Source organism: Tursiops truncatus, chromosome 16, assembly GCF_011762595.2.
Source record: "Tursiops truncatus isolate mTurTru1 chromosome 16, mTurTru1.mat.Y, whole genome shotgun sequence".
Lineage (NCBI taxonomy): Eukaryota > Metazoa > Chordata > Mammalia > Artiodactyla > Delphinidae > Tursiops > Tursiops truncatus.
The window spans coordinates 56,028,512-56,041,264 of NC_047049.1; positions in this window are offsets into that span (position 1 = coordinate 56,028,512).

The window sequence follows — 12,753 nt, forward strand, 5'->3', positions numbered from 1 at the left end:
TCACTTTGTTATAAAGCAGAAACTAACCCACCATTGTAAAGCAATTATACCCCAATAAAGATGTTAAAAAAAAAAGACTATATAAAGAATTCTTACAACTCAATCATAAGAAGACACACAAACCAATGTAAAGATATGAACAGATATTTCACAAAAGACCTATGAATATCCAACAAGTACATGAAAACATGCTCAAAATTGCTAAACATCATAGAAATGCAAATAAAACCACAATATTAGAACACTATGTTTGAAATATAATGGCTAAAATTTTAAAAGACTGATGACACTAAATGTTGGCTTACATGTGGAGTAACTGAACCCTCCTACATTGCTGTTGAGAGTGTGAAATGGTACAACTTCTTTGGAAATAATTTGGAAGTTTTAAATGAAGGTAAACATACTCTTAGCATATAACCCAGCAATTACACAGATAAGTGTTTACCAAAAGTAATAAAATTATATATCCAGAAAAAGACATGATCAAGAGTGTTCATAGCAGCACTCTTCAAAATACCTCCAACTATAATAATCAACCAGTGTGGTACTGGCATAAAAACAGACATATTCGGCAATGAAACAGAAGATAGAGTCCAGAAATAAGCCCTCACATGTATGGTCAAATGATTCTCAACACCGGTGACAAGTGCTTTCAAATAGTTTTTTCAGAAAATGGTGCTAGGCTGTTTGCAGATGACATGATACTCTACATAGAGAATCCTAAAGATGCTACCAGAAAACTACTAGAGCTAATCAATGAATTTGGTAAAGCAGCAGGATACAAAATTAATGCACAGAAATCTCTTGCATTCTTATACACTAATGATGAGAAATCTGAAAGAGAAATTAAGGAAACACTCCCATTTACCATTGCAACAAAAAGAATAAAATACCTAGGAATAAATCTACCTAAGGAGACAAAAGACCTGTATGCAGAAAACTATAAGACACTGATGAAACAAATTAAAGATTATACAAACGGAGAGATATACCATGTTCTTGGATTGGGAGAATCAACACTGTGAAAATGACTATACTACCCAAAGCAATCTACAGATTGCTACAAAAGATCTACAGGAAACACAAAAGACCCCGAACAGCCAAAGCAATCTTGAGAAAGAAAAACGGAGCCGGAGGAATCAGGCTCCTGGACTTCAGACTATACCACAAAGCTACAATAATCAAGACAGTATTAACTGGTACAAAAACAGAAATATAGATCAATGGAACAGGATAGAAAGCCCAGAGATAAATCGATGCATGTATGGTCACCTTATTTTTGATAACAGAGGCAAGAATATACACTGTAGAAAAGAAAGCCTCTTCAATAAGTGGTGCTGGGAAAACTGGAGAGCTACATGTGAAAGAATGAAAATAGAACACTTCCTAACACCATACACAAAAATAAACTCAAAATGGATTAAAGAACTAAATGTAAGGCCAGACACTATCAAACTCTTAGAGGAAAACATAGGCAGAACACTATGACATAAATCACAGCAAGATCCTTTTTGACCCACCTCCTAGAGAAATGGAAATAAAAACAAAAGTAAACAAATGGGACCTAACGAAACTTAAAAGCTTCTGCACAGCAAACTAAACCATAAACAAGACAAAAAGACAACCCTCAGAATGGGAGAAAATATTTGCAAATGAAGCAACTGACAAAGGTTTAATCTCCAAAATTTACAAGCAGTGCATGCAGCTCAATATCAAAGAAACAAACAACCCAACCCAAAAATGGGCAGAGGACCTAAAGAGACATTTCTGCAAAGAAGATATACAGATTGCCAACAAACACATGAAAGGATGCTCAACATCACTAACCATTAGTGAAATGCTAATCAAAACTACAATGAGGTATCACGTCACACCGGTCAGAATGGCCATGATCAAAAAATCTACAAACAATAAATTCTGGAGAGGGTGTGGAGAACAGGGAACCCTCTTGCCCTGTTGGTTGGAAGTTAAATTGATACAGCCACTATGGAGAACAGTATGGCGGTTCCTTAAATAACTAAATATAGAACTATCATATGACTCAGCAATCCCACTACTGTGCATATACCCTGAGAAAACCATAATTCAAAAAGAGTCATGGACCACAATGTTCATTGCAGCTCTATTTACAATAGCCAGGACATGGAAGCAACCTAAGTGTCCATTGACAGATGTGGATAAAGAAGATCTGGTACATATATACAATGGAATATTACTCAGCCATAAAAAGAGACAAAATTGATTTATTTGTAGTGAGGTGGATGGACCTAGAGACTGTCATACAGAGTGAAGTAAGTCAGAAAGAGAAAAATACCATATGCTAACACATATATATGGAATCTAAAAAAAAAAAAAAATGGTGAAGAACCTAAGGGCAGGACAGGAATAAAGATGCAGACAAACAGAATGGACTTGAGGACTTAGGGAGGGGGAAGGGTAAGCTGGGATGAAGTGAGAGAGTGGCATGGACTTATATAAACTAACAAATGTAAAATAGATATCTAGCGGAAAGCAGCTGCATAGCACAGGGAGATTAGCTTGGTGCTTTGTGACCACCTAGAGGAGTGGGATAGGGAGGGCGGGAGGGAGATGCAAGAGGGAGGAGATATGGGGATATATGTATATGTAGAGCTGATTCACTTTATTATAAAGCAGAAGCTAACACACCATTGTAAAGCAATTATACTCCAATAAAGATGTTAAAAAAAAAGGGTGTTAGGAAAACTGGATATCCATATGCAATAGAATGAAATTGGATCCTTACTTTGTATTATATACAATAATTAACTCAAAATGTATCAAAGACTGAAAGAAAGAGCTACAATTATAAAACTCTTAGAAGAAAACATTAGGGGGAAATCTTGAAAATATTGAATTTGGCAATAATTTCTTATTGCAATAATTTCTTAATTGCCTTTGGATATGACACCAAAGGCAACAACAAAAAAAGATAAATTGGACTTCACCAAAATTTAAAGGTTTTGTGAAACAAAGGACACTATCAAGCGAATGAAAAGGCAACCCATAGAGTGGGAGAAAACATCTGCAAATCATATATCTGATAGGGATTAAGATCCAGAATATATAAAGAACTCCTACAACTCAAAATAAAAAAAGAAAGAAATAAAACAACCCAAATAAAAAATTGGCAAAGGACTTGAATCGACATTTTTCCAAAGAAGATACTGAAATGGCCAACAGGCACATGAAAAGATGCTCAACATCTGAGTCATGAGGGAAATGCAATCAAATCCACAATGAGATACCACTTCACACCACTAAATGGATATTATAAATTAAAAAACAAAGAAGGAAAAAATCTGGAAATTGGAACCCTTAGGTATTGTTGCTGGAAATGGCACAACTGCTGTGACAACAGTAGGGCAGATCCTCAAAAAGTTAAACAACTGAATTACCTTATGATCCAGTCATTTCACAGTCTAGGTATATATACAACAGAATTGAAAGCAGGGACCTAACCAGATACTTGTACATCAATGTTCATAGCAGCATCATGCCAAAGAGCCAAAAGGTTGCAGCAATGCACATATCCATCAAGTAGAATAAATAAACTAAATGTGATATATACACACAATGGGATATTATTCATCTGTAACAAGGAATGAAATTCTACTACATACTACAACATGGATGAACCTTGTAAACATTATGCTAAGTGAAATAAGCCAGATACAAACGGATAAATATATACCGTAATTATTTCTCTTGAGGTACGTAGAAAAAGCACATTCACAGAGACAGAAAGTATAATGCAGTTACCTGGGGCTGGAGAAAGAAGAAATAGGGAGTTATTGTTTAACAGGTTTGGGATTTCTGTTCAGGATGATAAAAAAGTTCTGTAAATGGAGTGACAAGGGTTGCACAAGACTATGAGTGTACTTGATGCCACTGAAGTATACAGTTAAAAATGGCGAATTTGATATTATATATATTTTATCACAATAAAATAATAAGAAAAAATACCACCAAACTTGATAAAAGGCAAATGTCCACAAAGGAAAATGGAGAAACAAATTGTGTTATCTCCATATACTGGAATACCATTCAGTAATAAAAAGGAACAATATAGGTACATTTCAGATATACGATATGGAGCAAATGAACCCAGGCACAAAATAAGTATATGCTATATGACTCCATTTACATGAAGTTCATGACTAACCTATAGTGACAAAAATAAATGAGTTACTGAGTAGGATTGGGGTCCTGGCTGTAAAGGAGTATAAGGGGACTTTTAGGGGTGATGGGAATGTTTTATATCTTGATTGGCATTGTGATTATACAGGTTAATGTATCTGGCAAAATTCATTGAGATCTAAACTTATAATGACTTGTAATTTATTGTTCTATTGTATGTAAATCATACGTCAATAAAATTGAGGAAAGGAAGGAAGGAGGGAAGGAAGGAGGAAGATGAAAGCAAGGAAGGAAGGAAGGGAGGGAAAAGAAGAAAGGAAGAAAGGAGAAAAAAATCACTCTGCCATAGCAGTTAGAATAGGGTAATATTGGCACAAGAAAAGGTAATTACACGTGTTTGAAAAAAACAGAGAGCCCAGAAATAATTCCCACATATACACAAATTTGGCAATGCCAGAGGTGGCACTGAAAAGGAAAGAAAGTTTGAAATGGAACAATGAGCCAGCCATGTAGTCAAAAAGTTTAATTCTATCCTGCATCACACCACCACATGGGAAATTCCGGATGGATTGAACACCTAAATACGCAAGTCAAAATTTTATAGCTCTTAGAAGAAAATATAGAATAACTTCATGATTTCAAGGTATTTCAAGAATTTCCTCAGACATATCACAGCCCTGGCACTCTCCCATACCTATATTTTATAAATATTAAGCAATCTGATCGCATTCAAAGACAATAAAGTTAAAAGGTAAACCAAAGACTCACAAAAGATGATCTGTTAACACATCAAAGCCAAGCTTTCAGTCAATAAGATATAGATAAATATTTATTATGATGAATTGGCTAATGCGATTGCAGAGCTTGGGAAGTCCAAAATCTGCCATCTGTGAGTTGGAGACCAGGAAAGCAGGTGGTGTAATTCAGCCTGAATCCAAAGGTCGGAGAACTAGAAAAACCAGTGGTGTAAATCTCAGTCCAAGGGCAGAAGATGAGATGAGATGTCCCAGCTCAAGCAGTGAGGCAGGAATAAAAGGGGTAAAGTCTTCCTTCCTCTGCTTTTTGTGCTATTCAGTCCCTCAATGGATTGGAGGATGCCCACTCACATTGGGAAGGGAAATTACTTTCCTGAGTCCACCAATTCAAATGCTAATCTCATCCAGAAACAACTTCATGGAAACATCCAGAAATAACATTTAACATGGGCACTCGTGGCCCGTCAAGTTGACACATATAATTGACCATCACATCATCCATTTTGCTCTTTAGGGATGTTAAGTGAAAAAAAAGAAGGTGCAGGACACTACATATGAAGCCATTTGTATAAAAAGAAGGGATTAAGTATATAAATGTGCACACATGTATGTGTATATAGGTACGTACATATATACATACACCAGTTCTCAGTCCTCCTTAGGTGGGGAAAAAATAGCACTTTGTAATGAGGAGGGAAAAAGCAAATGTGGGGTTTATTCGCTTCATATACAGGCACTGACAAACAAAAGGCATAGTCCTTCCCAGTTTCTGCCAATCTATGGAAGAGGAAAACAACTTTCGTGAGAACTAAAAACCACTGGGAATTGCTTTAATAGCTAAATGGAGAAAATGTAAAGATAAAGAGAAACCATCACAGATATGACTTAGCCTGCAGTAATGAAGCTAGCTACAAGCCACAGTTTAGGACTTTTAGTTGTAAATTAAACCAGTGTTGAGTGTTGACGGGACTAAGGATTTTTAAAATATACATCAAATAAGTGGTCTCCAAATTCCCCCCAACCTTCCCCAAGGGCTATGACCTAGTCAGGGTTGGGATTACAGGAGTCTGAAGTGAAATTTCTTACCCAAGGCAACTGGGGACATCAAAGGATTAAGGAAAGTAAAGGTCTGGGTAGAATTGTCAAGGCCCAAGGTAGAAGAGTCAAGCCAGGAGGAATTTCTGAAAAATTAGTAAACCTAAATGAGAATGGATGGCCAAAATTAGAAGCGGCACTAAAGTCAGACATACAGGGAGTACAGAGTCAGAGAAATGAGAACAGATGAAACATGCTGGAAGCAAGAAGGGAAAGGGGCATTTCTGAGTGATTACTTAGAAAACATGTTGGTCTAGTTTATAAGTATCGACTAAGCACAAGACCTAGGACACAGAATGTGAGTTTGTTGGCTTTGATGCTTTAAGGACAGAACAGAACAGGTGAATGTAATGCTGTGTCGAGCCACACTGGAGCCTGGGCTAAGGGAAACATTTTTTATTTAACATTTAATGTTTTGTTCGTCATGAACTCTTTTTGCACTAATTTTTACTTTTTAAGATATTGGATTAAAATATTATTTCTCTTTATTACTGAGAGTTTTGGGGCCCACTTACATTTATATGCAAGGTGAGTGCCTCACTTACCTCACCCAAGTCCAGCCCTGGTGAATAAACAGAAACTAGAGGAAATGTTAAATTCATTCCTTCCAAGTATGGTCACTGCATAAAGTAAGTGAAAAGCCACAAATGATTATTACCAAGTGAAAATATGACACATGAAAAATACCACCCATGAAGTCTAAACAACACTAAGGCAGTAGGCAACTGAGTATATGAGACTCAGCTATAAAAAGGTGACTAATTTTAGAGTCCCCACTCTAGGAATGATGCAAATACTGTGCTTCTGTCTATTTTAAAGTAGCCAGCTTGAGAAACTATGCCCTCATTCTAAGAATGAAACTGAACACCTAAAACATTTCCAAAACTTCCTTTTTGAAAATGCCTTCAGAATTTTCAATTTACCATATAATTATTTACACTGGGGTAGCACTTTATTTGGCAAAGCACTTTCATATACATCATATCTCCCAAAGTCACTAAATTCCAAGTTTGGAGAGACACTGGGGGATCCTCTTTGCCTTCAGTGGTGCTAACTTCAGCTGCCTTTGGACAGTTTCCATTTCCTCCCTTACCTGGCATAGGAAGTGAAGGCCAGACAGAGGGGCAAAGCAGGGAGCAGAGCAGAAAGAGAACCCAGGCCTGTAGGTTCTGGGGCACCGCTCAAAACCATCCACTAAGAAGGAGTTTTCCCAAACTTTCAACATAACTAATGATTTCCTAACTGAAAGCAGAAACCAGGATGTGAGTTTTCCCGGCAATTAATTCTTTCAAGTCACTGTGCTAAGTGTTCATAGGAAGTCTTCAAAAAATCTTAAATCATAGAAAATATTTTTCATTTGAAGGTAACTTGGATTTATTTATCGGGTGCGTTTTTAAAAAACATATTCTAGGGGATGAATTGGTCATTGAGTTATAGACTGCTACTTATTCTTTGTGTTCACACTAAGCCTCAATTCACGAATGATTTGTAAAAGAGTTTTAAGATTTGTTCCAAAAGAGAACTTTCAAACATGTTTTGAGCAGTATCTCCATCATCAGAAAAATGTGAATTTTATGAAGTAAGAAAATGCCTCTCGCAGAGATACTGCAGCAGTGAAGAGCATGGACTCTGGACCCAGAGAGCCTAATTAACCTCCTGGAATTCACAACTACTACCTGTATGTGACCTAGTCCACAGGACTGAGCCTTTCAGGGCCTTACTTTCCTTATTTATTTATTTTTTTTGCAGTACGCGGGCCTCTCACTGTTGTGGCCTCTCCTGTTGCGGAGCACAGGCTCCGGACACGCAGGCTCAGTGGCCATGGCTCACGGGCCCAGCCACTCCGCAGCATGTGGGATCCGGACCGGGGCACGAACCTGCGCCCCCTGCATCGGCAGGCGGACTCTCAACCACTGCGCCACCAGGGAAGCCGACTTTCCTTATTTTTAAAATGGGGATAAGAGGGGCGTCCCTGGTGACACAGTGGTTAAGTATCTGCCTGCCAATGCAGGGTACACGGGTTCGATCCCTAGTCTGGGAAGATCCCACATGCCACGGAGCAACTAAGCCCAAGTGCCACAACTACTAAGCCTGTGCTCTAGAGCTCATGAGCCACAACTATTGAAGCCCGTGCACCTAGAGTCCATGCTCCGCAACAAGAGAAGCCACTGCAGTGAGAAGGCCACGCATCGCAACGAAGAGTAGCCCCTGCTCACCGCAACTAGAGAAAGCGCGTGCGCAGCAACAAAGACCCAATGCAGCCAATAAATAAATAAATAAAATGTGGATAAGAGCACCAACCTGATGAAGTTGTTGCATGATTAAATTAATGAATACATGTAAAGAGTTTTTACAGCATTTATATAACTGATAATTGTAATTACCTAACTAGATTCATAAATTCTGTACCCCACTCCTGACAGGAAAAATATCTCATTATTTTACCTTCACCTACCTGAAGTTTTGACAAGTTTGTGAGGCTAAGTTACAAAGTTAAAATAAGTTAGTTCTATTCATGTTGGATAAAATAATAATTTAATAATGTCTGAGAAGAGTTTGTTTCATAAATAATGACTCTGAATTTCTCTTTAAATCTTGCTTTGTATATATTTTATTACTGTAATGGTATATAAGAATTATAATAAAGATTAGATTTTGTTTGAAAAATTTTACCTGAATGAATGAGAAGAGCTTCCACGTCCATACATACAATCTCTGATACAGAGTGCACAGGTGTGTCCACAGTCAAATCCATACAGCCTGCTGGCTGCATGAGGTGTAACTAGAGAGGGCCCTATGAAGCTGACACTGCATCTCAAACCATCCAAGGTCAAGCTGCATATCATCTTGTCAGTTCACTCTTGACATTCATTTTCCTTTCCTGTTTCATTGTTAACCCATTTCCACTGCCCATTTTTCATGCTTCTACATTGTACATTGTTCCCAAACAGAATGAAGTAGTTTGTTTGCTTGATCCAAGATAAAGAAAAGAGGTAGAAATTTTTCAAGTGAAAATCCCTTTGATGAAAGAGATTCATCCTATTTAATGTGCAACAGTATGTCTGTAAACATAGCCTAATAGACCTCTGTGAATTGGAACTGTTCTTTCATTCATTCATAAAACATTTATTGAGTGCCTGTACACGCAAGGCACCCTTTAGCCTCAGAACAAAACAAGTCCTTCCCTTTGTTTGGACAAAAAATGCCCCTTCCCATCAATATATAATATGTCAAGCGATGACCAAGTGCAACAGAGGAAAACGAAGCGAGGTAAGTGGCCTGTGCTGGGGGTGCTACTTTAGATACAGTGGTCCCAGAAGGCCTCTCTAAGGAGGTGGCATCTGAGCAAAGACCTGAATGGCAGTACAAAGTCCAGTACTGACCAGTGTGGCTGGAACAGAGAGAATGCAGGGAGAGTGGTAGGGAATGGTATTTGCATTTATTTTTGCTTCGCTCTCACAGCTTCTGGGACACTGATTTCTCTAGGACAGATCATACAAGGCCATGTAGGGTCTCATAAGGACTCTGGCTCTTACTCCAAAGTGAGATGGGAAACGAGTGATGTGATATGGGTATGGCAGACACATGATATTATTAAGCATTTCTTAAAGGATTGCACTGACTCTGTCAAGAACAGCCTGTAGAAAGGCAAGGGTAGAGTCAGGAGACTGGCAAGCACAGAGTGGGGATGAATGATCCGGGTAAGAAATGATGGCAGCTGGGATCAAGATGTTAACTATAGACATGGTTGGAACATGGTTACATTTGGAATTAACTTCTCACTGTCATTTCTGGGCCTTAATTCATATAGTTCTTTAGTGCAATCTCTAACTTTGTACCTATCACAGCATATAATGATTATGTTTATGTATCTCAGTCTCCTCCAGATAAAAGTTGTCCAAAAGTAAGTCATCGTCTTATTACTCTCGTATTTCTAATTTCTAGTCTGCTGAAGGCGCCCAATAAATGTCTTTGGAGGAAGTGCATCCTTCTGGATATGGATTAGCATAGTTTTTAAAGACAGTTTCAAATCCAGAGAGGACAACCTGAACCATGGAATTATTTAGAAAACATTTTTAGAGAAATCGGTAACCCAGTAGGCGTAGGAGGGAATGAGGAGTACGTGCAAATGTTAGAGTTTTAAATTAAATAATTAGAGCCCCTGTGTCTTCACAAATGTCATCCATATATGTTGGTCTGGTTTCTTGACTACTTCATTTTAATAAAATAGGTATTAAGTGCTTGATTAAATGTTGATATCATAAAATAATTCTAGGAAAAAATGATATCTTTATAATATGCATGTGTGTATAAAAAAAAACAGAGCAAAGAATCCAGTAATAATTTTACCCACTGAAGGGGTCCACTGACCAAATTGCCAAAAGAGAGTTGCAAAATCCATTTTAACATATGATAAGTCAATGTCCTATATCTATATTATACATACAAATATTCGCAAGTGTAAACCTATAAGCCTGGCTAATAAATTGGAGTTGAGATTCTAATTTTTTTCAGTTAAATATAATTTGTTAGGCAGCAGTTAAACCTAATTTGTGAAGATACCTACACTGACTCTTGTGATAGTAACTTCCATCATTATCATACACTCTTTGACCTTCAAGGAATGTATGGACTGTTAAGTTCAAAACTTTTACAGTATAATGTGATCCTTTGAAAATGGATCATTCTCAGTGGGTATACCAAGTAAAGTTTTAAAAAGGGAAGGGGAGAGAAGTATTCCATTTGGAGGCATGCTCCTACATTTATTACGTTTGAGCAACACAGACAAAGCCAATGTGGCTACAGAATGTGGGTTATATGCTATAGCTCTGCAGATAACGGAATTGTTTCTTGGAAGACTCCCTTTATATGAAAATAGGCGACATGGAAATTCGGAATGAATGTACGTAAACAGGGAAATATGGATAGTCTATGAATAAAACTTGGTTTTATATATTAACTTTCTGAAATAACTCACATACCTATTTTTCACTGGGTATCAAAGACATCACCTAATTGGAACAAAACGGCTCTATGTTATACTTTGAACAATGATCTCATTGTGTTCAAATTAGGTTTCAAAGGTCTAGAAGGAGGAAAACCAAAAACATCATGATACTGTTACACCAGAGCCTAAGCAAGTCATAAAAAGTAGCTAATCAATTTATAAGAAAGGAGGACACAAAGTAGACATTAGTTAATTAGGTATGAAACAGATACATTTTTCTATATAACATCATAACAGGAGCAAAAGCTAACGTACTGTGGAGTTTACAAGAAATTTAGAAAGTTATTTACAATGACAGTCATAGGAGTTCTCTACACAGATCCTGATCTCTCTCTCTCTCTCTCTCTCTCTCACACACACACACACACCCCCACACACTTTTCAGGCTATTTAGGATGACTTGACAACTCTTTCTGATAAGTCAAGTAATTAGTTAAAATAATTTAGAAGATTTTGTTGTAGCTCTCACTGTTTAACTAAGTTAACTAAGTTATTGTAAGCCCAGAAAAACTTTTTTTCTAGCGTAAAGGTAGCCTGACAAACTTTAAATATAGGGTGGAAGTTGGAGTACATTTTTTCATGAAAGATTAAGTTAAATAATAGTAACAGTAAAAAATCAAAGCACTAAAAAGAAAGAAGAGGAACCCAAGTTGGAAAGGAAGAAGTAAAACTGTCACTGTTCACCGATGACATGATACTATAGATAGAAAATCCTGAACACACCACCGCCAGAAAACTACTAGAGCTCAACAATGAATTCAGTTAATGCTGCAGAATACAAAATTAATATACAGAAATCTGTTGCATTTCTATACACTAACAATGAATCATCAGAAAGATAAATTAAGGAAACAACCCCATTTACAATCACATATAAAGAATAAAATACCTAGGAATAAACTTACCTAAAGAGGTAACAGACGTGTACCTGGAAAACTATAAGACACTGATGAAAGAAATTGAAGATGACACAAATAGATGGAAAGATTTACTGTGTTCATGGATTGGAAGAATTAATATTGTTAAAATGACCATACTACCCAAGGCAATCTACAGATTCAATTCAATCTCTATCAAAATACCAAACGCATTTTTACAAAACTAGAACAATTAAAAAATTTGTATGGAAACACAAAAGACCCCAAATAGACAAAACAATCTTGAGAAAGAAGAACAGGCCTGGAGGGGTCATGTGCTCTGACTTCAGACTATACTACAAAGCTACAGGAATCAAAACAGTATGGTACTGGCACAAAACCAGATGCAGATCAATGCAACAAAATAGAGAGCCCAGAAGTAAATCCATGCATTTATGGTCAATTAATTTATGACAAAGGAGGCAATAACATACAATGGAGAAAAGACAGTCTCTTCAATAAGTAGTGCTGGGAAAACTGGACAACTACATGTAAAAGAATGAAATTAGAACATTCTCTAACACCATATACAAAAATAAACTCAAAGTGGATTACAGACCTAAATGTAAGACCAGATACTATAAAACTCCCAGAGGAAAACCTAGGCAGAACATTCTTTGACAGAAATCATAGCAATATTTTTTGGATCTGTTTCCTAAAGTAAAGGAAATAAAAGCAAAAATAAACAAATGGGACCTAATGAAACTTAAAAGCTTTTGAAAAGCAAAGGAAACCATTGACAAAACAAAAGGACAATCTACTGAATAGAAGAAAATATTTGCAAATGATACAACCAATAAGGGATTAGTATACAACATAT